Source organism: Rana temporaria, chromosome 5, assembly GCF_905171775.1.
Source record: "Rana temporaria chromosome 5, aRanTem1.1, whole genome shotgun sequence".
Taxonomy (NCBI): Eukaryota; Metazoa; Chordata; class Amphibia; order Anura; family Ranidae; genus Rana; species Rana temporaria.
The window spans coordinates 397,780,964-397,804,923 of record NC_053493.1 but is presented as its reverse complement, the minus strand read 5'-3'; the positions used below and the strand labels follow the sequence as shown (position 1 = coordinate 397,804,923).

Genomic DNA, 23,960 nt, shown 5'->3' with positions numbered 1-23,960 from the left:
AAACACCCCACTGTGCCCCCTGCATACCTCTGCATCCTTCAATATCTTTCTGTTACTACTGTGTACCCCTCTCCACAACTGCACCTCTGGACCCCTTTACATTACACAGCACCCTGCATCACTGGACCCCTTTACATTACACAGCACCCTGCATCACTGGACCCCTTTACATTACACAGCACCCTGCATCACTGCACCCCTTTACATTACACAGCACCCTGCATCACTGCACCCCTTTAAAATTACACAGCACCCTGTATCACTGGACCCCTTTACATCTCACAGCCCCCTTCACCTCTGGACCCTTTTACATTACACAGCACCCTGCACCTCTGGGCCCCTTTACATTACACAGCACCCTGCATCACTGGACCCCTTTACATTACACAGCCCCCTGCACCTCTGGACCTCTTTACATTACACAGCACCCTGCATCACTGGACCCCTTTACATTACACAGCCCCCTGCACCTCTGGACCCCTTTACATTACACAGCACCCTGCACCTCTGGACCTCTTTACATCTTATAGCCCCCTGCACCTCTGGACCCTTTTACATTACACAGCCCTCTGCACCACTGGACCCCTTTACATCACATAGCCCCTTGCACCTCTGGACCCCTTTACATTACACAGCACCCTGCATCACTGGACCCCTTTACATTACACAGCACCCTGCACCTCTGGACCTCTTCACATTACACAGTACCCTGCATCACTGGACCCCTTTAAAATTACACAGCACCTTGCATCACTGGACCCCTTTACATCTCAAAGCCCCCTTCACCTCTGGACCCTTTTACATTACACAGCACCCTGCACCTCTGGGCCCCTTTACATGACACAGCACCCTGCACCTCTTTACATTACACAGCCCCTGCATCTCTGGACCATTTTACATTACACAGCACCCTGCATCACTGCACCCCTTTTACATTACACAGCCGCCTGCACCTCTGGACCCCTTTACATCACATAGCCCCCATGCACCTCTGCACCCCTTTACATCACATAGCCCCCTGCACCTCTGGACCCTTTTACACTACACAGCACTCTGCACCCCTTTACATTACACAGCACCCTGCACTTCTGGACCCCTTTACATTACACAGCACCCTGCATCACTGGACCCCTTTACATTACACAGCACCCTGCATCACTGGCCCCCTTTACATCTCATAGCCCCCTGCACCTCTGGACCCTTTTACATTACACAGCACCCTGCACCTCTGGACCCCTGCATGTTACACAGACCCCCTTCAGTGCAGACACCCCCTCAGTGCAGACACCCCCCCTTTGTGCAACCCCCCCTCAGTGCAAATCCCCCCCCCCCTCAGTGCAAATCCCCCCCCCTCAGTGCAACCCCCCCAGTGCAAACACCCCAGTGCAAACCCCCCTCAGTGCAAACGCCCCCTTAGTACAACCCCCCCCTCAGTGCAAACACCCCCCCTTCAGTGAAATCCCCCCAGGTGCAAACACCCCCCCTTCCCATTCAGTACCTCAGATCATCGCAGGCAGCGCCACGGCACATGGACAGAAGGTCCCCTCGGCCCCTCCCCCTCTGTACACACAAACAGAGAGGAGGGGGATGGATGGTGCTGCGGTGTCACCCCGCAACCCCCCCTCCTCTTGTACCGTGGCGCTCGGCACTCCGATTCCGCGGCGCTCATCGCTGCAGTCGCGGGGGCCCCCCCCCCCCACGTCAGCTAAAAAAAATTTAGTGGGTGTCACCCGGTGCGGGCCGCACCCCCCGCACCCCCCTAGCAACGCCTTCACGTCAAAACCAATGACGTCCTTGCGGCGTACTTTGGAGCAATGCACACTGGGAAATTCCACGGACGGCGCATGCGCCGTTCGGCAAAAACGTCAATCACGTCGGGTCACAGTAAATTTACATAGAACACGCCCCCCTGATCCAAATTTGAATTAGGCGAGCTTACGCCGGCCGATTTACGCTACGCCGCCGCAACTTAAGTGCTTTGAGAATATAGCACTTGCCCGTCTAAGTTGCGGAGGCGTAACGTAAAGCGGATACGTTACGCCCGCACAAAATTACGCCGCTGACTGTGAATCTGGCCCATTGTGTTTTGATGTCAATTATTGATTTCAAAAGGAAAATACCGCATTTGGCCACTAGATGGAGGAGAGTATTGTAGGAAATTCCTATTATACTTAGCGCCATCTAGTGGCCATATGCAGTATTTTGGCTTTGTCAATGTGAATTCTCTACAAGCCAACCCTAAAGATTCTGAACGTCATAGTGAAGACCACAAGGGATCATACGTTTACAGCACACGCACTACAATCCAGTTGGAATCAGCAGAACATTTTTTCAATCCAATCCAATCCTTGGATTTGGATGAGGGAGGGGGGAGGAATGCCCTGCAGAGCTGACTGGGGACGCTCTCCCTCTCAGGAGAGACTGTTACTCCAGCGGCGGCCCGAGCAAAATACAAAAATGCACATGGTGGGGCACAGCATACTGTTGGGGGGGTCAGGGCCCCCTCTGGCCCCCCCTAGAGTCGCCCCTGCTGCTGATACAGAACAATAACTACTAACTAACCCTCATTAGCATGTTCATGTCATTTTTGGATAAAACCTTTTCCTTTTTCATGGCACAGCTTATTTTACACCCAATGACATTATCACCAGGTCTCTGTGCTTTGCTATGCCATGCAGGCAGATCATAGCTGGTGGGAGGTGCTGTACGTAGCTCCCTGACAACGTTTCAGCACCCTCCATCAGTACTTCTCTCAAGAGTCTTAATGGGGGAGTAGTGGGAGGAGTTATGCAAATGCCTTAACAGGTGGATGTCAGCGTGGAGGAGTGGGCGTTCCTAGGCAAGCTTCATTTGCATAGGTCCCGCCCACATGTGATGCTGAGCCTCCACGACTGCAAGAACTTGAACCCAGTGAATGAAAGGGGCGGGGTCAAGGACAGTCAGGCGTGGTAGGAAAGGGGCTCTATGCCAGGAAATGAGGCGGGGCTCTATCTGACCTCTCTGCAGTTTCTGATGCACATTGTGGGAAGCTCACAGTGTGCAGTGAAATCAGAGGAAGTCATTTCAGTCCAGGAGAGGAGCAGGACTGGAAAAGTTGGAGTTCCGCTTTAACTTGGCTCCGCCCAAAGCTGGAACAATCAGTTCTGTCTGGAGTTCCGCTTTAACCCTTCAGGTGCCTTGTGTAGCACTATCATATGGAGGGGGGGGGGGTATGTTGCCGCTTCAGCTTCACCGCCAATCCTCAAATCGACTCGCCGATCCCGATGATGGATGTACGCGGCAGGAGAGGGGGCACGCGCCCCCACCCCTTTATAAAAGTGAGCGATGGGCTGTAAAGGGTTGATGTGTGATGTTGAAGGATCTCTTTGTTCACTAACGATCTCTTCTGATAATTAGAAAATCTGTCGTTATCGTTCCTCTACATGACGCGATCGAGCGCGGCTCTGCGCGGCGCGGCGTGCTCCTCTCCGGTGTGTGTGTGTGTGTGTGGGCACCGTGTATTGCAGAGCAGCAGCAGACATCAGCAGACCATCCTCTGTAAGGTACGCTTCCTGTTCTTCAGTGTCTCTTCCTTTTATAGAGATATTTCACAGTAGCTGCAGCAGCTCGGCAGACCTGAAGCTGTGACGCTCTCATTGACCAACCCGGAAGCGTCTGCTGGAGAAATCAAGAGAGAGAGAGAAGAGACGGCTGACAGCCTGCAACCCCGAGCACCAGAATCCAGGTACTGATCCCCATCCTCTGCACACCCTGAGCTCCTGAATCCAGGTACTGATCACCATCCTCTGCACACCCTGAGCTCCACAATCCAGGTACTGATCCCCATCCTCTGCACACCCTGAGCTCCAGAATCCAGGTACCGATCCCCATCCTCTGCACACCCTGAGCACCACAATCCAGGTACTGATCCCCATCCTCTGCACACCCTGAGCTCCAGAATCCAGGTACTGATCCCCATCCTCTGCACACCCTGAGCTCCACAATCCAGGTACTGATCCCCATCCTCTGCACACCCTGAGCTCCACAATCCAGGTACTGATCCCCATCCTCTGCACACCCTGAGCTCCAGAATCCAGGTACTGATCCCCATCCTCTGCACACCCTGAGCACCAGAATCCAGGTACTGATCCCCATCCTCTGCACACCCTGAGCTCCAGAATCCAGGTACTGATCCCCATCCTCTGCACACCCCGAGCACCAGAATCCAGGTACTGATCCCCATCCTCTGCACACCCTGAGCTCCAGAATCCAGGTACTGATCCCCATCCTCTGCACACCCTGAGCACCAGAATCCAGGTACTGATCCCCATCCTCTGCACACCCTGAGCTCCAGAATCCAGGTACTGATCCCCATCCTCTGCACACCCTGAGTTCCACAATCCAGGTACTGATCCCCATCCTCTGCACACCCTGAGCACCAGAATCCAGGTACTGATCCCCATCCTCTGCACACCCTGAGCTCCAGAATCCAGGTACTGATCCCCATCCTCTGCACACCCTGAGCTCCTAAATCCAGGTACCGATCCCCATCCTCTGCACACCCTGAGCTCCACAATCCAGGTACTGATCCCCATCCTCTGCACACCCTGAGCTCCACAATCCAGGTACTGATCCCCATCCTCTGCACACCCTGAGCTCCAGAATCCAGGTACTGATCACCATCCTCTGCACACCCTGAGCTCCAGAATCCAGGTACTGATCCCCATCCTCTGCACACCCCGAGCACCAGAATCCAGGTACTGATCCCCATCCTCTGCACACCCTGAGCTCCAGAATCCAGGTACTGATCCCCATCCTCTGCACACCCTGAGCTCCTAAATCCAGGTACTGATCACCATCCTCTGCACACCCTGAGCTCCTAAATCCAGGTACTGATCCCCATCCTCTGCACACCCTGAGCTCCTGAATTCAGGTACCGATCCCCATCCTCTGCACACCCTGAGATCCACAATCCAGGTACTGATCCCCATCCTCTGCACACCCTGAGCTCCTTAATTTAGGTACTGATCCCCATCCTCTGCACACCCTGAGCTCCAGAATCCAGGTACTGATCCCCATCCTCTGCACACCCTGAGCTCCTAAATCCAGGTACTGATCCCCATCCTCTGCACACCCTGAGCTCCGGAATTCAGGTACTGATCCCCATCCTCTGCAGCACACCCTGAGCTCCGGAATTCAGGTACTGATCCCCATCCTCTGCACACCCTGAGCTCCAGAATCCAGGTACTGATCCCCATCCTCTGCACATCCTGAGCTCCTGAATCCAGGTACTGATCCCCATCCTCTGCACACCCTGAGCTCCAGAATCCAGGTACTGATCCCCATCCTCTGCACACCCTGAGCTCCTAAATCCAGGTACTGATCCCCATCCTCTGCACACCCTGAGCTCCGGAATTCAGGTACGGATCCCCATCATCTGCACACCTTGAGCTCCTGAATCCAGGTACTGATCCCCTTACTCTGCACACCCTGAGCACCAGAATCCAGGTACTGATCCCCATCCTCTGCACACCCTGAGCTCCTGAATCCAGGTACTGATCACCATCCTCTGCACACCCTGAGCTCCTAAATCCAGGTACTGATCACCATCCTCTGCACACCCTGAGCTCCACAATCCAGGTACTGATCCCCATCCTCTGCACACCCTGAGCTCCAGAATCCAGGTACTGATCCTCATCCTCTGCACACCCTGAGCACCAGAATCCAGGTACTGATCCCCATCCTCTGCACACCCTGAGCTCCAGAATCCAGGTACTGATCCCCATCCTCTGCACACCCTGAGTTCCACAATCCAGGTACTGATCCCCATCCTCTGCACACCCTGAGCTCCACAATCCAGGTACTGATCCCCATCCTCTGCACACCCTGAGCTCCAGAATCCAGGTACTGATCCCCATCCTCTGCACACCCTGAGCACCAGAATCCAGGTACTGATCCCCATCCTCTGCACACCCTGAGCTCCAGAATCCAGGTACTGATCCCCATCCTCTGCACACCCTGAGCTCCTAAATCCAGGTACCGATCCCCATCCTCTGCACACCCTGAGCTCCACAATCCAGGTACTGATCCCCATCCTCTGCACACCCTGAGCTCCACAATCCAGGTACTGATCCCCATCCTCTGCACACCCTGAGCTCCAGAATCCAGGTACTGATCACCATCCTCTGCACACCCTGAGCTCCAGAATCCAGGTACTGATCCCCATCCTCTGCACACCCCGAGCACCAGAATCCAGGTACTGATCCCCATCCTCTGCACACCCTGAGCTCCAGAATCCAGGTACTGATCCCCATCCTCTGCACACCCTGAGCTCCTAAATCCAGGTACTGATCACCATCCTCTGCACACCCTGAGCTCCTAAATCCAGGTACTGATCCCCATCCTCTGCACACCCTGAGCTCCTGAATTCAGGTACCGATCCCCATCCTCTGCACACCCTGAGATCCACAATCCAGGTACTGATCCCCATCCTCTGCACACCCTGAGCTCCTTAATTTAGGTACTGATCCCCATCCTCTGCACACCCTGAGCTCCAGAATCCAGGTACTGATCCCCATCCTCTGCACACCCTGAGCTCCTAAATCCAGGTACTGATCCCCATCCTCTGCACACCCTGAGCTCCGGAATTCAGGTACTGATCCCCATCCTCTGCAGCACACCCTGAGCTCCGGAATTCAGGTACTGATCCCCATCCTCTGCACACCCTGAGCTCCAGAATCCAGGTACTGATCCCCATCCTCTGCACATCCTGAGCTCCTGAATCCAGGTACTGATCCCCATCCTCTGCACACCCTGAGCTCCAGAATCCAGGTACTGATCCCCATCCTCTGCACACCCTGAGCTCCTAAATCCAGGTACTGATCCCCATCCTCTGCACACCCTGAGCTCCGGAATTCAGGTACGGATCCCCATCATCTGCACACCTTGAGCTCCTGAATCCAGGTACTGATCCCCTTACTCTGCACACCCTGAGCACCAGAATCCAGGTACTGATCCCCATCCTCTGCACACCCTGAGCTCCAGAATCCAGGTACTGATCCCCATCCTCTGCATACCCTGAGCTCCAGAATCCAGGTACTGATCCCCATCCTCTGCACACCCTGAGCTCCAGAATCCAGGTACTGATCCCCATCCTCTGCACACCCTGAGCTCCAGAATCCAGATACTGATCCCCATCCTCTGCACACCCTGAGCTCCACAATCCAGGTACTGATCCCCATCATCTGCACACCCTGAGCTCCAGAATCCAGGTACTGATCCCCATCATCTGCACACCCTGAGCTCCAGAATCCAGGTACTGATCCCCATCCTCTGCACACCCTGTACTGAGCCTCAGTAACAGGGCTGAGTCTATACCATGTGTCATTACTCTATGATGAATGACCTGTTAAAGCTCTTCTCTTAATATGTGTGCATGGGTAGGCATCCATGCTGTGTGCGCATGGCGTGTTATATGTGTGTGCTGCAGATATATATACTGTACATCATTAAATCTGACATGCTGCATTCATTTCTGCACATACACTGTATATATGTTTGAATATATGTATATATATATATGTGTCTATGAATGTATACATGGGATTGGGGGATGGGGGTTCTATAGGTGCACATGTGCACTATCTGTAAATATGTATACATACACTCATATACATGTCTGTGAATGTGTACAAATGTGGGCTGTATAGGTGCATGTTACTGTATATATGTTTCCTTTCTTATACACATATTATTGTATTGTTCATTCTATACAAGCCAATTTATACAGAATCATATAGAGATTATATATATATGTGTATGTAATATATACTGTATATACACAGATTATTATGTAGAGGTGGCCATTGTATGTGTTTTTAGTGCATATACAACTCATTTGTAAAGCAGTTAATCTGACATGAACTGCAGGTGAATCTCCCTGTGCATGTGTTTTAAATGACAGTGATTTATTCACCACCAGTAAAAGTCACATTCACTACTTTATAGATATACCCCAGAGTATACATGTGTGCCAGTACATGTGTGTATCTATGGGTGACAGTATATGGGAGAATCTATGGGTGACAGCATATGGAAGAATCTATGGGTGACAGTATATGGAAGAATCTATGGGTGACAGTATATGGAAGAATCTATGGGTGACAGTATATGGAAGAATCTATGGGTGACAGTATATGGAAGAATCTATGGGTGACAGTATATGGAAGAATCTATGGGTGACAGTATATGGAAGAATCTATGGGTGACGGTATATGGGAGCATCTATGGGTGACAGTATATGTGTAACTGTGTGCATGCATAGATTCTATTGATCAGCAGTTGTATAAACATGCACCCTGTGTAGTGTATGCCGGGTTGTATAGTGCGGATCTATAAACATGCACCCTTTGTAGTGTATACCGGGTTGTATAGTACGGATCTATAAACATGCACCCTTTGTAGTGTATACCGGGTTGTATAGTGCGGATCTATAAACATGCACCCTTTGTAGTGTATACCGGGTTGTATAGTGCGGATATATAAACATGCACCCTTTGTAGTGTAGACCGGGTTGTATAGTGCGGATCTATAAAAATGCACCCTTTTTGTAGTGTATACCGGGTTGTATAGTGCGGATCTATAAACATGCACCCCTTGTAGTGTATACCGGGTTGTATAGTGCGGATCTATAAACATGCACCCTTTGTAGTGTATACCGGGTTGTATAGTGTGGATCTATAAACATGCACCCTTTGTAGTGTATACCGTGTTGTATAGTGTGGATCTATAAACATGCACCCTTTGTAGTGTATACCGGGGATCTATAAACATGCACCCTTTGTAGTGTATACCGGGTTGTATAGTGTGGATCTATAAACATGCACCCTTTGTAGTGTATACCGGGTTGTATAGTGCGGATCTATAAACATGCACCCTTTGTAGTGTATACCGGGTTGTATAGTGCGGATCTATAAACATGCACACTTTGTAGTGTATACCGGGTTGTATAGTGCGGATCTATAAACATGCACCCTTTGTAGTGTATACCGGGTTGTATAGTGCGGATCTATAAACATGCACCCTTTGTAGTGTATGCCGGGTTGTATAGTGTGTATATATAAACATGCACCCTTTGTAGTGTATACCGGGGATCTATAAACATGCACCCTTTGTAGTGTATACCGGGTGGGTTGTATAGTGCGGATCTATAAACATGCACCCTTTGTAGTGTATACCGGGTTGTATAGTGCGGATCTATAAACATGCACCCTTTGTAGTGTATACCGGGGATCTATAAACATGCACCCTTTGTAGTGTATGCCGGGTTGTATAGTACGGATCTATAAACATGCACCCCTTGTAGTGTATACCGGGTTGTATAGTGCGGATCTATAAACATGCACCCTTTGTAGTGTATACCGGGTTGTATAGTGCGGATCTATAAACATGCACCCTTTGTAGTGTATCCCGGGTTGTATAGTGCGGATCTATAAACATGCACCCTTTGTAGTGTATCCCGGGTTGTATAGTGCGGATATATAAACATGCACCCTTTGTAGTGTATCCCGGGTTGTATAGTGCGGATATATAAACATGCACTCTTTGTAGTGTATACCGGGTTGTATAGTGCGGATATATAAACATGCACTCTTTGTAGTGTATACCGGGTTGTATAGTGCGGATATATAAACATGCACTCTTTGTAGTGTATACCGGGTTGTATAGTGCGGCTCTATAAACATGCACCCTTTGTAGTGTATCCCGGGTTGTATAGTGCGGATATATAAACATGCACCCTTTGTAGTGTATACCGGGTTGTATAGTGCGGATCTATAAACATGCACCTTTGTAGTGTATACCGGGTTGTATAGTGCGGATCTATAAACATGCACTCTTTGTAGTGTATACCGGGTTGTATAGTGCGGCTCTATAAACATGCACCCTTTGTAGTGTATACCGGGTTGTATAGTGCGGATCTATAAACATGCACTCTTTGTAGTGTATACCGGGTGGGTTGTATAGTGCGGATCTATAAACATGCACCCTTTGTAGTGTATACCGGGTTGTATAGTGCGGCTCTATAAACATGCACCCTTTGTAGTGTATACCGGGTTGTATAGTGCGGATCTATAAACATGCACCCTTTGTAGTGTATCCCGGGTGGGTTGTATAGTGCGGATCTATAAACATGCACCCTTTGTAGTGTAGACCGGGTTGTATAGTACGGATCTATAAACATGCACCCTGTGTAGTGTATACTGGGTTGTATAGTACGGATATATAAACATGCACCCTTTGTAGTGTATACCGGGTTGTATAGTGCGGCTCTATAAACATGCACCCCTTGTAGTGTATACCGGGTTGTATAGTGCAGATCTATAAACATGCACCCTTTGTAGTGTATACCGGGTTGTATAGTGCGGCTCTATAAACATGCACCCTTTGTAGTGTATCCCGGGTTGTATAGTACGGATCTATAAACATGCACCCTTTGTAGTGTATGCCGGGTTGTATAGTGCGGATCTATAAACATGCACCCTTTGTAGTGTATACCGGGTTGTATAGTGCAGATCTATAAACATGCACCCTTTGTAGTGTATACCGGGTTGTATAGTGCAGATCTATAAACATGCACCCTTTGTAGTGTATCCCGGGTTGTATAGTGCGGATCTATAAACATGCACCCTTTGTAGTGTATACCGGGTTGTATAGTGCGGATCTATAAACATGCACCCTTTGTAGTGTATACCGGGTTGTATAGTACGGATCTATAAACATGCACCCTTTGTAGTGTATACCGGGTTGTATAGTGCGGATCTATAAACATGCACCCTTTGTAGTGTATACCGGGTTGTATAGTGCAGATCTATAAACATGCACCCTTTGTAGTGTATACCGGGTTGTATAGTGCAGATCTATAAACATGCACCCTTTGTAGTGTATACCGGGTTGTATAGTGCGGATCTATAAACATGCACCCTTTGTAGTGTATACCGGGTTGTATAGTGCGGATCTATAAACATGCACCTTTTGTAGTGTATACCGGGTTGTATAGTGCGGATATATAAACATGCACCCCTTTGTAGTGTATACCGGGTTGTATAGTGCGGATCTATAAACATGCACCCTTTGTAGTGTATACCGGGTTGTATAGTGCGGATCTATAAACATGCACCCCTTGTAGTGTATACCGGGTTGTATAGTGCGGATCTATAAACATGCACCCTTTGTAGTGTATAACGGGTTGTATAGTGCGGATCTATAAACATGCACCCTTTGTAGTGTATACCGGGTTGTATAGTGCGGATCTATAAACATGCACCCTTTGTAGTGTATACCGGGTTGTATAGTGCGGATCTATAAACATGCACCCTTTGTAGTGTATACCGGGTTGTATAGTGCGGATCTATAAACATGCACCCTTTGTAGTGTATACCGGGTTGTATAGTGCGGATCTATAAACATGCACCCCTTGTAGTGTATACCGGGTTGTATAGTGCGGATCTATAAACATGCACCCCTTGTAGTGTATACCGGGTTGTATAGTGCGGATCTATAAACATGCACCCTTTGTAGTGTATACCGGGTTGTATAGTGCGGATCTATAAACATGCACCCTTTGTAGTGTATACCGGGTTGTATAGTGCGGATCTATAAACATGCACCCTTTGTAGTGTATACCGGGTTGTATAGTGCGGATCTATAAACATGCACCTTTGTAGTGTACACCGGGTTGTATAGTGCGGATCTATAAACATGCACCCTTTGTAGTGTATACCGGGTTGTATAGTGCGGATCTATAAACATGCACCCTTTGTAGTGTATACCGGGTTGTATAGTGCGGATATATAAACATGCACCCTTTGTAGTGTATACCGGGTTGTATAGTGCGTATATATAAACATGCACCCTTTGTAGTGTATACCGGGTTGTATAGTGCGGATCTATAAACATGCACCCTTTGTAGTGTATGCCGGGTTGTATAGTGCGGATCTATAAACATGCACCCTTTGTAGTGTATACCGGGTTGTATAGTGCGGATCTATAAACATGCACCCCTTGTAGTGTATACCGGGTTGTATAGTGCGGATCTATAAACATGCACCCCTTGTAGTGTATACCGGGTTATATAGTGCGGATCTATAAACATGCACCCCTTGTAGTGTATACCGGGTTGTATAGTGCGGATCTATAAACATGCACCCTTTGTAGTGTATGCCGGGTTGTATAGTGCGGATCTATAAACATGCACCCTTTGTAGTGTATACCAGGTTGTATAGTGTGCGGATCTATAAACATGCACCCTTTGTAGTGTATACCGGGTTGTATAGTGTGCGGATCTATAAACATGCACCCTTTGTAGTGTATACCGGGTTGTATAGTGCGGATCTATAAACATGCACCCTTTGTAGTGTATACCGGGTTGTATAGTGCGGATCTATAAACATGCACCCCTTGTAGTGTATACCGGGTTGTATAGTGTGCGGATCTATAAACATGCACCCTTTGTAGTGTATGCCGGGTTGTATAGTGCGGATCTATAAACATGCACCCCTTGTAGTGTATACCGGGTTGTATAGTGCGGATCTATAAACATGCACCCCTTGTAGTGTATACCGGGTTGTATAGTGCGGATCTACAGTATAAACATGCACCCCTTGTAGTGTATACCGGGTTGTATAGTGCGGATCTATAAACATGCACCCTTTGTAGTGTATACCGGGTTGTATAGTGTGCGGATCTATAAACATGCAGCCTTTGTAGTGTATACCGGGTTGTATAGTGCGGATCTATAAACATGCACCCCTTGTAGTGTATACCGGGTTGTATAGTGCGGATCTATAAACATGCACCCCTTGTAGTGTATACCGGGTTGTATAGTGCGGATCTACAGTATAAACATGCACCCCTTGTAGTGTATACCGGGTTGTATAGTGCGGATCTATAAACATGCACCCCTTGTAGTGTATACCGGGTTGTATAGTGCGGATATATAAACATGCACCCTTTGTAGTGTATCCCGGGTTGTATAGTGCGGATCTATAAACATGCACCCTTTGTAGTGTATACCGGGTTGTATAGTGCGGATCTATAAACATGCACCCTTTGTAGTGTATACCGGGTTGTATAGTGCGGATCTATAAACATGCACCCTTTGTAGTGTATACCGGGTTGTATAGTGCGGATCTATAAACATGCACCCTTTGTAGTGTATGCCGGGTTGCCGCGTCTCGGCACGGTGGTATTGTGGTGTTGCCTGTTGCTGGGGTGAATCTTGCAGTTCTTTCACACTTGTGGCAGACAGGCGGACTAATACTGATGTGGGGATGGGGAGGTGTGAGAGCAGAAAACACGCAGGCTTTATCATCCATGCAAAGAAAGCCGGGTCTACAATCCTAACATGTACAAGTCCCCAGAGAATCTGCTACGAGTACGGCGCCTTATACCGCTTATAGGTTATGAGCTGAAACAGCTGACTTGTTTTTATAAAGTGCAAGCTCCTGGGCTTCATTATTTGATGTGACCCCACCTTACTGGCTACATGCTTGTTCGGGGACACTGGCTCACTAATGGATGCTCTGGAGTTGGACCCTCAGGAACCATGCAGGCAATAGCGGATTATTTATTTTATTAGGTGTTTCCTTGAAAGATGCAATAGAGCTGAAAACTGGAGAGTGCGACATCTGGAGTAGCTGTGCATGGGAGCCAATCAGCTTCTAGCTTAAGCTTGTACAATTAAGCTTTGACCATAATACCTCAAAGCTGATTGGTTTTTATGCACAGCTGCACCGGATTTTGCACACTCCAGTTTTAGTAAATCAACTCCTTGGGCCAGATTCGCAAAGAGATACGACGGCGTATCTCCTGATACGCCGTCGTATCTCTGAGATCCGACGGTCGGATCTATGCGACTGATTCATAGGAATCAGTTACGCATAGATCTCCCTTAGATCCGACAGGTGTAAGTGACTTACACCATCGGATCTAAGGCTGCAATCTCCCGCCGGCCGCTAGGTGGCGCTTCGTTTCTTTACGCGACGAAGATTCAGAAACGAACGCCCGCCCGTCGCTTTTTTTTCCCGTCGTTTGCGTTCGGCTTTTTCCGTCGTATACTTACCCCTGCTATATGCGGCGTATCCAATGTTAAGTATGGCCGTCGTTCCCGCGCCGAGTTTTGAATTTTTACGTCGTTTGCGTAAGTCGGTCGCGAATACGGATGGCCGTAATTTACGTTCACGCCGAAAACAATGACGTCCTAGCGACGTCATTTGGAGCATGCGCACTGGGAAATTTCGCCGGCGGCGCATGCGCAGTTAAATCGGCGCGGGAACGCGCCTGATTTAAATTGTACACTCCCCCTAGCCGCGGAATTTGAATTCCGCCGGGGGAGTTACGATCCGCCGGCGCAAGTTTGGAGGTAAGTGCTTTGTGAATACTGCACTAGCCTCGCAAAATTTGCGCCGGCGGATCGTAAATCACATAGATTACGCGGATCTAAAGATCCGCTAATCTATGTGAATCTAGCCCCTTGTGTATTTATCTATATTGACACTTAAACCTGGCGAGGAGGAGAATTAAAACCATTGGCCATCCAGGTGAGGGAATGGGAGGTTCCAGTGTCACTGGCCTCCTATTCGTTGATGAGCGCGTTGAGCAATGAGGGAATGCATAGAAAGTCTCTTAGTGAGCTTATCTCTAGTGGACCAAGGGTGTTCTTGGAGGAGAAATTTGAGGGGTAGAGGATTTGTTCTTGGAGGGGAAATTTGAGGGGTAGAGGATTTGTTTTCGGAGGGGAAATTTGAGGGGTAGAGGATTTGTTCTTGGAGGGGAAATTTGAGGGGTAGAGGATTTGTTCTTGGAGGGGGAATTTGAGGGGTAGAGGATTTGTTCTTGGAGGGGAAATTTGAGGGGTAGAGGATTTGTTCTTGGAGGGGAAATTTGAGGGGTAGAGGATTTGTTCTTGGAGGGGAAATGTGAGGGGTAGAGAATTTGTTCTTGGAGGGGAAATTTGAGGGGTGGAGGATTTGTTCTTGGAGGGGGAATTTGAGGGGTAGAGGATTTGTTCTTGGAGGGGGAATTTGAGGGGTAGAGGGTTTGTTCTTGGAGGGGGAATTTGAGGGGTGGAGGATTTGTTCTTGGAGGGGAAATTTGAGGGGTGGAGGATTTGTTCTTGGAGGGGGAATTTGAGGGGTAGAGGATTTGTTCTTGGAGGGGGAATTTGAGGGGTAGAGGATGTGTTCTCGGAGGGGAAATCTAAGGGGTAGAGAATTTGTTCTTGGAGGGGAAATTTGAGGGGTAGAGGATTTGTTCTTGGAGGGGAAATTTGAGGGGTAGAGGATTTGTTCTTGGAGGGGAAATTTGAGGGGTAGAGGATTTGTTCTTGGAGGGGGAATTTGAGGGGTAGAGGATTTGTTCTTGGAGGGGGAATTTGAGGGGTAGAGGGTTTGTTCTTGGAGGGGAAATTTGAGGGGTGGAGGATTTGTTCTTGGAGGGGGAATTTGAGGGGTAGAGGATTTGTTCTTGGAGGGGGAATTTGAGGGGGAGAATTTGTTCTTGGAGGGGGAATTTGAGGGGTAGAGGATTTGTTCTTGGAGGGGAAATTTGAGGGGTAGAGGATTTGTTCTCGGAGGGGGAATTTGAGGGGTGGAGGATTTGTTCTTGGAGGGGAAATTTGAGGGGTAGAGGATTTGTTCTTGGAGGGGAATTTGAGGGGTAGAGGGTTTGTTCTTGGAGGGGGAATTTGAGGGGTAGAGGATTTGTTCTTGGAGGGGAAATTTGAGGGGTAGAGGATTTGTTCTTGGAGGGGAAATTTGAGGGGTAGATGATTTTTTCTTGGAGGGGAAATTTGAGGGGTGGAGGATTTGTTCTTGGAGGGGAAATTTGAGGGGTAGAGGATTTGTTCTTGGCGGGGACATTTGAGGGGTAGAGGATTTGTTCTTGGAGGGGGAATTTGAGGGGTAGAGGATTTGTTCTTGGCGGGGAAATTTGAGGGGTAGAGGATTTGTTCTTGGAGGGGGAATTTGAGGGGTAGAGGATTTGTTCTTGGAGGAGAAATTTGAGGGGTAGAGGATTTGTTCTTGGAGGGGGAATTTGAGGGGTAGAGGATTTGTTCTTGGAGGAGAAATTTGAGGGGTAGAGGATTTGTTCTTGGAGGAGAAATTTGAGGGGTAGAGGATTTGTTCTTGGAGGAGAAATTTGAGGGGTAGAGGGTTTGTTCTTGGAGGGGAAATTTGAGGGGTAGAGGATTTGTTCTTGGAGGGGAAATGTGAGGGGTAGAGAATTTGTTCTTGGAGGGGAAATTTGAGGGGTGGAGGATTTGTTCTTGGAGGGGGAATTTGAGGGGTAGAGGATTTGTTCTTGGAGGGGGAATTTGAGGGGTAGAGGGTTTGTTCTTGGAGGGGGAATTTGAGGGGTGGAGGATTTGTTCTTGGAGGGGAAATTTGAGGGGTGGAGGATTTGTTCTTGGAGGGGGAATTTGAGGGGTAGAGGATTTGTTCTTGGAGGGTGAATTTGAGGGGTAGAGGATGTGTTCTCGGAGGGGAAATCTAAGGGGTAGAGAATTTGTTCTTGGAGGGGAAATTTGAGGGGTAGAGGATTTGTTCTTGGAGGGGAAATTTGAGGGGTAGAGGATTTGTTCTTGGAGGGGAAATTTGAGGGGTAGAGGATTTGTTCTTGGAGGGGGAATTTGAGGGGTAGAGGGTTTGTTCTTGGAGGGGAAATTTGAGGGGTGGAGGATTTGTTCTTGGAGGGGGAATTTGAGGGGTAGAGGATTTGTTCTTGGAGGGGGAATTTGAGGGGGAGAATTTGTTCTTGGAGGGGGAATTTGAGGGGTAGAGGATTTGTTCTTGGAGGGGAAATTTGAGGGGTAGAGGATTTGTTCTCGGAGGGGGAATTTGAGGGGTGGAGGATTTGTTCTTGGAGGGGAAATTTGAGGGGTAGAGGATTTGTTCTTGGAGGGGAATTTGAGGGGTAGAGGGTTTGTTCTTGGAGGGGGAATTTGAGGGGTAGAGGATTTGTTCTTGGAGGGGAAATTTGAGGGGTAGAGGATTTGTTCTTGGAGGGGAAATTTGAGGGGTAGATGATTTTTTCTTGGAGGGGAAATTTGAGGGGTGGAGGATTTGTTCTTGGAGGGGAAATTTGAGGGGTAGAGGATTTGTTCTTGGCGGGGACATTTGAGGGGTAGAGGATTTGTTCTTGGAGGGGGAATTTGAGGGGTAGAGGATTTGTTCTTGGAGGAGAAATTTGAGGGGTAGAGGATTTAGATGCCAACTGTCTTGGATTTGCCTGGACTGTCCCCCATCTAGGTTCTCTGACGTGATGATGCAATTTCTACAGAAGGTGGGCGGAGTTGGGAACCTATATGTAAATCCCTCCTAATGGTGGATATACTGGGGTAGATTCAGCAAGCAATTACGCCTGCGTATCCATAGATATGCAGCGCAATTGCTAAGTAGCGCCGGCGTATCTACTTTCTGTATTCAGAAAGCTCGATACGCCGACTGTAGCCTAAGATACAACTTGCATAAGTCTCTTATGCCGTCGTATCTTAGGGTGCATTCTGACGCTGGCCGCTAGGTGGCGCACCCGTAGTTGTCAGCGTAGAGTATGCAAATTGCATACTAACGGCGATTCACAAGCGTACGCACGGCCGGCGCTCGTTTTTTACGTCGTTTGCGTACGTCGTTTTCGCCGTAAGGCTGCTCCTGCTAATAGGAGGCGCAGCCAATGGTAAGTATGGACGTCGTTCCCGCGTCGCGATTTTCAAAATTTGCGTCGTTTGCGTAACTCGTTCGTGAATGGCGCTGGACGCCATTTACGTTCACGTCGAAGCCAATGACGTCCTTGCGACGTCATTTACCGCAATGCACGTCGGGAAATTTTGCGCAGTAAGTTTGGCGCGGGAATGCGCCTAATTTAAATGATCCACGCCCCCCTACGGGATCATTTAAATTACGCGCGCTTACGCCGGCCCCTTTTACGAAACGCCGCCGCAAATTACGGAGCAAATGCTTCGTGAATGAAGCGTAGCTCCAGTAATTTACTGAGGCGTAGCGTAAAAACGGTACGCTGCGCCGCCGTATCAGTGCGCGCCCCTACCTGAATCTGGGCCACTGTACATAAAGGCAGATGGGGTATATAGACGACATTCCTTTATTTTTTTTGCGCTTGTCGCTTTGATTGATTGAGCGGGTTTGATCAATACGTTCGTACGTTTCCTCGCCACACTTTGATTGAATGTGCGCACTGAGAAATGAATGAACACGCTTTTTTGTGTCTTTGAAAAGTAGGTCTGACATCTAGAACAATCACCTACCTGTTCCATCGCACAGCAAGGCCTTTGTTTTTTCATTTTACGTAATCCAGATTACAACATATTTCTGCTCCTGATTTCTTTTTTTCTTTTCTTTTTTTTAAAGCTGAACTCCGGACAAACCGCTAAATACAAAAATTAAATATGTATACGAGGGATGTTTTACCTGCTTAGGGATATTTATTTCTGTCCATCCAATCCTGAGATTTACACAGCTCTGCCACATTATTATTATTATTATTATACAGGATTTATATAGCGCCAACAGTTTGCGCAGCGCTTTACAACATCAGGGAGGACAGTACAGTTACAATACAATTCAATACAGGAGGGATCAGAGGGCCCTGCTCGTTAGAGCTTACAATCTAGAAGGGAGGGTCAAGTGGAACAAAGGGTAGTAGATGTGGGGGGGTGATCAGATGGACAAAATTTAGGTACAGTTGTTAGATGTGGGTAGGATAGGCTTCTCTCAAAAGGAGGGTTTTCAGGGATCCTCTAAAAGCTAATAGAGAAGGAGATAGACGGACAGATTGGGGTAAGGAGTTCCATAGGCTTGGAGAGGCTCTGGAAAAGTCCTGGAGACGAGCATGAGGTGATGAAAGAGCTAGAGAGCTCTGGCACAGTCCTCTCTGACAGAGCGGGAGGCCTGATTTTTCTCTGCTGCAGTTCAGTAACACTTACAGGTCTTGTCCTTCCCCACCTTGTGACTGGACAGTGAAAGGAGAAGCAGTAGACTGAGAGGGAGGCTTGGGGGGTACAAATGTGAGACATACACTTTAAGCGCTTGCCGACCGCCGCCTGTACATTTACATCAGCAGTATGGCACGGCTGCGCAAAGCAACGTACCTTTACATTGCTTTGAATGTTGGCGCGCGCGCCCCTGCCACAAGCTCTGTGACCCGCGGACTCGATGTGTCACGGAGCTGCAGAACGGGGAGATGCCTATGTAAACAAAGCATTTCCCCAGATATGTGTTCACATATTACAAAGGATTCTATGAATTTGCAGGAAGAGACTTTGTTAAAACGGATGGAACATTATGAGTTAAGCCCGAGGAGCTGCATGACATTTCCTGGTCTTATCTCTATTATTTATATCTGACAGGTGTATTGCTCTGCCAGGATTTGCCCTCTAGGTACACAGGGCTGTGAGAGAGGAGAGAAGAACACAGAGCAGCTCTGCCCACCCTTACCCTCTGCTGCCCATTGTATTTTGTGAATGTGTTCACATATTACAAAGGCTTCTGTGAATGGGCAGGGAGAAGGGAGGGGCAGGCATAGCAACTGCAGCAAATCTTTTGTTCAGGAGGCAGAGCTCAGAAGGATCAACCTTGGGCTCCCTGAATTACAGAGGTAAATAAAGCTTGAATCACGAAGGCTGGCAACTCGGACGCATTTCGTGAATTAAATGTACTTCTTCAGTGGAGACACAAGGGTTGAAGGTCTGAAAATATATAAACGTATGCCAATGTCTGCTCAGATATACACAGGGCCGTCTTTAATGTTGACTGGACCCTGGGCAAAAAAATTCTTATGCAATTTTGCTCTCCAGCTGCTCAGGTCAGGCAGTGATTGCGATTTGTTGCTAGACGTTACAGCAAACCCTTACCGCTTACTGACTGGTTGCTAGAGGTTACAGCACACATTACGGCTCACTGATTAGTTGCTAGAGGTTTCAGCTCATGATTTATTCTTGTTGATTGGTTGCTAGAGATTACTGTACAGTAATACTGCTCACTGATTGGTTGCTAGAGGTTACAGCACATCATCTCCTCACTGCAGAGGGGCATGATATACATATGAATGCCGCCTTTATATACACATGAATGCCGCCAGCCTCAGCTATTTACATATGAATGCTCCCGTTATTTACATACGAATGCTCCCGTTATTTACATACGAATGCTCCCGTTATTTACATGTAAGCACAGGGGCCCAGTTTCTCGTATATGGGCGTAAAACTGTGCGGGCGTAACGTATCTGGTTTACGTTACGTTGCCGCAAGTTTTACAGGCAAGTGCTCTATTCACAAAGAACTTGCCTGTAAAGTTGCGGCGGCGTAGCGTAAATCACCCGGCGCAAGCCCGCCTAATTTGAATTAGGCGGGCTTGCGCCAAACGTAATGCGCATGCGACGTCCCTAAAATGCTGTGTAGGGGGCGTATAGCATTTAAATTAGGCGCGTTCCCGCGCCGAACGTAATGCGCATGCGCCGTCCCTAAAATTTCCCGACGTGCATTGCGCTAAATGACGTCGCAAGGACGTCATTGGTTTCGACGTGAATGTAAATGGCGTCCAGCCCCATTCACGGACGACTTACGCAAACAACGTAAATTAAAAAAAATTTGACGCGGGAACGACGGCCATACTTAACATTGGTTGCCCCTCATATAGCAGGGGAAACTTTAAGCGTCGCAAATCTAACGTAAACGTCGTAACTTCACTGCGTCGTTCGGGAATTCGCATATTTTGCTAATTTGCATACTCGACGGGGAAAACGACGGAGGCGACACCTAGCGGCAAAAAAAAAAAAACTTGCATTTAAGATCCGACAGCGTAAGAGCCTTACGCCTGTCGGATCTAATGGATATCTATGCGTAACTGATTCTAAGAACCAGTCGCATAGATACGACGGCCCAGATTAGGACTTACGATGGCGTACATTGCGTTGCGCCGTCGTAAGCCCTTTGAGAATCTGGGCCAGGGTCTGTAGATGAGTCATCTGTACACAACAATAGGGCAGAGCTGGGCAGCATTAGTAGCAGCACTTCACGCTGAGATATCAGGACACAGCATAGGGCTAAAACTTCAAGGGACGAGGGAATTTATACTGGGATAGTTGGCAAGTATGAAGCAGCTGCTTTGGGCCCCACAGCAATGACAGGGCCCAGGGCAGCTTCCCCTTTTGCCCTGCCCTAAAAATGGCCCTGCATATACACTAAGGCCCAGATTCTCAAAGGAGATACGCCGTCGTATCTCTGAGTCTGGGCCGTCGTATCTATGCGCCTGATTCTTAGAATCTTAGATTTGTATTAGATCCGACCGGCGTAAGTCTCTTACGCCGTCGGATCTTATCTGCATATTTACGCTGGCCGCTAGGGGCGTGTAAGCTGATTTAAGCCTAGAAATATGTAAATCAGCTAGATACGCAAATTCAAGAACGTACGCCTGGCCGACGCAGTACAGATACGCTGTTTACGCTAGGCTTTTCCCGGCGTAAAGTTACCCCTGCTATATGAGGCGTACATGCGGCGTACCAATGTTAAGTATGGACGTCGTTCCCGTGACGAATTTTGAAAATTTTACGTCGTTTGCGCAAGTCGTCCGTGAATGGGGCTGGAGGTAATTTACGTTCACGTCGAAACCAATACATCCTTGCGGCGTACTTTGGAGCAATGCACACTGGGATATGTCTACGGACGGCGCATGCGTCGTTCCACGACTTGTTCATTCCCCGACTTAGTTGGGGTAGGTGGTACACTTTGGTGGGGGTGGGTCAGCCACACCGTGTGACCCTTGACCTCTGGGAACCCGCCTTCTGACCTTTGACCTTTGGGGAGGTCCCTGTTCCAAGTCCTAGCCATATTCTTCAATGGGAACAAAAAGCGTAATTTACGTGGGGTCACATAACACACGCCCACATCTTCCACATTTGAATTAGGCGGGCTTACGCCGGCCTATTTACGCTACGCCGCCGCAACTTACGGAGCAAGCGCTTTGAGAATACTGCACTTGCCCGTCTAAGTTGCGGAGGCGTAACGTAAATAGGATACGTTACGCCCGCTCAAAGATACGCCGCTGTACGTGAATATTTTTGTTACATAATGCTCAGAAGCGACCAACAACTGAAGTATCAATTTACTGAGGACTTATCTTTTAAATCTGAATAGTCGCTGCGGCTTGCTACGCAGTGTCATTCAATAAGCTTGTTGAGGACAGGAATTTCATCACCCTTCCTCCAGTAATATCACGAATGACACAAGGGTTAATCTCCGAAACTTCCTCTATAGACTTTGTATATGAGTATATTTGCACAGACTTCCTCCTATAGCTGTGAACTGTTGGTCTGCTAGTTATAGGCCAGGGAGCCTGTAATGAGAAGGGGGTGCACCTCACTTCTTCATTTGGGCGCCTGACATCCGGTAAGAGAAGAGCTCTCGTCCTCGTGTGTTAATGTGCTAGACTCACAGCTACGGGATGTGTTGTAAGCTGGCTGAGCCTGACAGCGACTGCTCAGTTCCTGCTGAGAAGTTTCTTGCTCTATGTGCTGGGTGTTGCAATAAACCTGGAGAAATAGAGAAGTATAATGTCAGTTGCAGGCTAATCCTTTGCAACTTAGTGCAATCTCCTCCAAAGTTTAGATTTAAAAAAAATACCGGTAAATAAAAAGAAATAGCGGGGTAGATTCAGGTAGTGCCGCGCACTTTTTACGGAGGCGCTGCGTTACGTTTTTATGCTACGCCTCCGTAAATTACTTGCGCTACGCTTGATTCAGGAAGCAGTAGCTCCGTAATTTGCGGAGGCGCTCCAAAAAAATGGCCGGCGTAAGCGCGCGTAATTTAAATGATCCCGTAGGGGGCGTGGATCATTTAAATTTGGCGCGTTCCCGCGCCGAACGTAGTGCGCATGCTCCGTCGGGAAACTTTCCCGACGTGCATTGCGGCAAATGACGTCGCAAGGACGTCATTTGCTTCAAAGTGAACGTAAATGGCGTCCAGCGCCATTCACGATTCAGTTACGCAAACGACGTAAAATTTAAAATTCGCGACGCGGGAACGACGGGTATACTTAGCATTGGCTGCCCCTGCTAATAGCAGGAGCAGCCTTACGCAGAACCCGACGAACGCAAACGATGTAAAATGCGTACGCAGGGCTCGCGTAGGGTTGTGAATCGGCGTTAGTATGCAATTTGCATACTATACGCTGACCACTACGGGAACGCCACCTAGCGGCCATCGTAAGAATGCAGCCTACGATACGACGGCATAAGAGCCTTATGCCAGTCATATCTTAGGCTGCAGTCGGCGTAACGAGCTTTCTGAATACAGAAAAGTCGTTACGCCGGCGCAACTAAGCAATTGCGCTGCGTAACTATGGTTACGCAGACGCAATTGCTTTCTGAATCTACCCCACTGCCTGCAATACTCTTCTGTCCTCTCCGGAGCTGCCCCCCGTAGACTCGCCATTCTGTGATCTAGAGTCTGTTTCAGGTTGAATGACACTCAAGGCTGTTTAACACATTCCCTGTAAATGCTGAGATTCTTCTGGCCTGCCCACTAGGGGTGTGTCATCATAATGCCCTGCACTCCAATACAGTGATGCAGATAATGACATTGACCCCGCCCCCTAGGATCACATCCTCACAGAGCCCTGCCTTCAAATAGAGTCATGTATGTAGCGCATTAAGCAATGCTCAGCAGAAGGGAAGGGGTGAAGGGAGCCATGTGTGTTTTGTGAAAAAGACATATGAAAAGGTAAGTACAAAAAAGGGAAAAAAAAGGAGGAATGGGAGGATTGGACACGGCGCAATAATGGCTTGGTATTGTGGGGTGTAAGCAAAGGATATTGGGGGAAGAGGGGAAGGTGTCAATTGGCAGACAATAGGTATAACATAACATTGTATTCAGGGCCGGCCCTATGATGGGACCGGGTGGTACCATGGGTACCAGG

General features: G+C 48.5%; 1 protein-coding gene across 2 annotated transcripts in view; it reads left to right on the top strand.

Annotated features, from left to right (window-relative positions):
* Positions 1-3,631: 3,631 nt before the first annotated feature.
* The window catches only part of CYRIB (CYFIP related Rac1 interactor B), a 211,357-nt gene continuing 191,028 nt past the window's right edge, over positions 3,632-23,960 (top strand). Inside the window, exon 1 of one of the 2 annotated variants that reach the window (XM_040354966.1) lies at positions 3,632-3,724. The gene's annotated coding sequence lies outside the window, so the exon portion shown is untranslated. The remainder of the gene's footprint in view (positions 3,725-23,960) is intronic. The other variant, XM_040354967.1, reaches the window with a different exon arrangement.